The following is a 3,707-nucleotide window of genomic DNA, read 5'->3' as shown; positions in this document are numbered from 1 at the left end:
ATTTAACATAGTACTGGAAGTCTTAGCCACAGCAATCTGACAGGAAGAAAAAATAAAAGTGATACAAATTGAAAAGGAGGACGTGAAACTCATTATTCGCAGATGAAATAATACTATACCTAGAAAACCCCAGAGACTCCATCAAAAATTTACTAGACTTAATAAGTTATTTTGGCAAAGTAGCAGGGTACAAAATTAACATCAAGAAATCGATGGCATTCTTATACACCAATGATGAACTCACAGAAAGAGAAACTAAAAAAACAATCCCGTTTACTATCGTGGCAAAAAAAATTAAGATGCCTTGGAATAAACTTAACCAAAGAAATAAAGGACTTATTCACAGAAAACTACAGGTCATTGAAGAAAGAAATAGAGGAAGATATATGAAAGTGGAAGCACATACCTTGTTCATGGATTGGGAGAATTAACATCATTAAAATGTCCAGGCTACCCAAAGCAATCTATAGATTCAATGCAATCCCCATCAAACAAAATACCAATGACATACTTCACAGAACTAGAACAAATGTTTCAAGAGTTCATATGGAACCAAAAAAGAAAGGAATACATGCAATCCAGGACAGTAGATTCAACTCAAGAAAATAAGGAAGTTCCATAGTAAGCTCTGCAATATCCTAGAAGAACATGCAGTAGAGGTCTGAATAGATTTATGTGGGCGTCAGAAATATTTTACTTGAAGGAAAAAATACATGAGATTTGATGTGATAATGTCTGTGATTTTTTTTGACAAATTAGACAAGGACATAAAAACAATTATTAGTAGAATTTGAAATTATACATGTGTTTGCATTGTTATTTATAACCCTAACTCACAGTTTAGTGTTGTTTCTTATTTTCAACATTCATTGTATTTAATATTTCCCACATGCATTTGCGATATTATTTTAATTGATCTTTCCAGAAAAAATCATAAAAATAAATGTAAGAAACAAGAATTTGTATTTGGATAGATAAGAAATAATACATACAGTGATCCTAATTTTTTTTTTTTTTAATATGGAATGCTTCACGAATTTGCATGGCATCCTTGCATAGAAGCCAAGCTCATCTTCTCTGTATCATTCCAATTCTAGTATATAAGCTGCCAAATTGAGCACAAGAATCCTAATTCTATCATCTGGTAGAAGAGAATTAATATAGTAAAAAATAATGATTCAGTCTTCTTAGTAACTGTATAATTATTTAATAATTATTTTATTTTTTTGTGAACAAAGTAAGCTAATGTCTAACAATTCTTTTTTTATATATTTATTTTTTATATTTATTTTTGTTTCTCCTATAAAATTGAAGTTACACTTAATACCATCTATTAAGACCATTTGACTGGGACAGTTCTGATTCCACTGTAGTCATATAAAACCAGCACAGCCCATTATTCCTGATGATTGCAACTAACAATTAGGAACCCAAGATTATAAACAACTAACTGATTTAACAAATGAGTAAAGGCAGTGTCTTGGTCCTTTGGGGCCATTATAACACAATACCATAGACTAGGTAGCTATATACAGAAATTTCTTTCTTATAGTTCTGCAGGCTGAAATGTCAAGATCAGGGTGCCAGTAGGCTCCAGTAAGAACTCTCCTCCACCTGGCCGGTTTGGCTCAGAGGTTAGAGCATTGGCCTGCTGTCCAGAGAGACCTGGGTTCAGTTCCCACTAAGGGCACGTACCTCGGTTGCAGTTTGTCCTCGGCCCTGGTTGGTCATGAGGGTGGCAGCCACTCGATGTGTCCCTTTCACATCGATGTTTCTCTTTCTCTCTTCCTCTCTTCCTCTCTCTCCCTCCCACTCTATCTGAACAAAAAATGAAAAAAATGTCCTCGGGTGAGGATTAAAAAAAAAGAACTCTCCTCTAGTCACAGACTGTAGATTACTTTGTTTGTGCCCTGAAATGGTTGAAGGGGCCTAGCAAGCTCTCAGGGCCTTTTTGATCAAGGTACTAATCCCATTCATTATGGCTTCACCCTCTTGAACTAAGCAAATACAGAAAGGCCCACTTCCTAAGGGCATCTTAACAAGCACTGTGAGGATTTCAACACATGAAATTTGAGGAAACAAAATATTTAGACCGTAGCAGCCAGATTGTGGAGAGGAGGCAAACTCTGTGAAGTTGACCTACATAATAGCAAATGTCTTGCTTTGTTTGTTTGTTTTTTTCTCTTTTATTCATGCTTGGAAAATTGGTGCTAGTTAAGGGTGTAACCCAAGGTTGTCCTTAAGAATTGAAAAAAATAGAGCATAGTAATATCAAAGTATGAAGAATGAAATTAGCAAGATTAAAAAACAAGTGGATAATATTTAGAAATAACAGAACCAAACACTGACTTGTTAAAAGATAAAACCATATTGGTAGATAGACTGGAAAAAGAGAAGGGACACAAATTATCTACTCAAGAATTATTTTTTTTAATAAATTATTTTTTATCCTCACCCAAGGACATTTTTGCATTTATCTTCAGATAGAGTGGGAAGGAGAGAGGGTGGGAGAGAGAAAGAGAAACATCGATGTGAGAGAGACACATCGACTGCCACCCACACGACCCCAGCAAGGACTGGGGACAAACTGCCACCACAGTATGTGCCCTTAATGGGAGCCCAACCCAGGACTTTCTTGTCTGCAGGTCGGTGCTCCAACCGCTGAGCAAAACTGACCAGGGCTCAACTCCAGAATTACTAATTGCCATCAAGACAGAGCCTCTGTCATTTGTAGAATAATAAGATAATTCAATGAATAACATTCTGCCATGAAATTCTTGGGGAAAAAAAGAAACAGAAAATATTATTATTATTGTTTTTATCCTCAGCCGAGGACATTTTTCATTTTTTGTTCAGATAGAGTGGGAGGGACAGAGAGAGAGAGAGAGAAACATTGAAGTGAAAGGGACACATCAAGTGGCCGCCACCCACACAACCCAAACAGGGCCGGGGACAAACTGCAACTGAGGTACATGTCTTTAACGGGAACCGAACCCGGGGCTCTCTGGACCACATGCCGATGCTCTAACCGCTGAGCCAAACCTGCCAGGGCAGAAAATATTAATTTTTTAATGTTATTTATCAAATTAAATGTGCTAAAAATTTTCCCATAAAGAAACTTTCAAGCCAAGATTGTTGTATTAATAAATTCTACCAAACACTAAATAACAGATATATCTCCATTATTAACCAAATTTTTCAGAAAATGAAAGAATAGAGATGACATTCACCTAAACTATTTTATGGAATTATATTAATACCAGTGCACAGTGACAATATAAAAGAGGAAAATTATAGACTAATAACCCTTGTCAGTATAAACAACAATATCCTTAATGGAATAGTAAGAAATTAAATTAAAAAATATTTAAATGATTAGTACATTATAACCAAATAAAGTTGATCCTTGGAAAGCAAGGTTTGTGTGTCATTACAAGTCAATGTAATTTACCATATCAACAGAATAAGAGAGGAATACCATATGATCATTTCAACAGATGCAAAACACGCATGGGAAACATCCAAAAGCCATTTGTGCTTTTTTTAAATCAGCAAAAAAGGAATACTATAAATCTTTCTCAAATTGATAAAAGACATTTATTTAAAAATTCTACAGCGAATAATAGTTAAATATGTAATGATTTATTTTTGAGATTTTGAACAGAAAAATATTTTTATTTTTATTGTGTCTCAGTAGCATCGTACGA

General features: G+C 34.7%; 1 non-coding gene across 1 annotated transcript; it reads right to left on the bottom strand.

The window, feature by feature from the left end:
• Positions 1 to 1,014: 1,014 nt before the first annotated feature.
• Positions 1,015 to 1,121, bottom strand: LOC118623086. The gene has a single exon (XR_004958199.1). It is a non-coding gene; the product is annotated as a U6 spliceosomal RNA (small nuclear RNA).
• Positions 1,122 to 3,707: the final 2,586 nt, after the last annotated feature.

The sequence above is a fragment of the Molossus molossus genome, unplaced genomic scaffold (genome assembly GCF_014108415.1).
Source record: "Molossus molossus isolate mMolMol1 unplaced genomic scaffold, mMolMol1.p scaffold_m16_p_9, whole genome shotgun sequence".
NCBI classification, from domain to species: Eukaryota; Metazoa; Chordata; class Mammalia; order Chiroptera; family Molossidae; genus Molossus; species Molossus molossus.
Note: the sequence above shows the minus strand (reverse complement) of the source record. Positions and strands in the feature narration are given on the sequence as shown.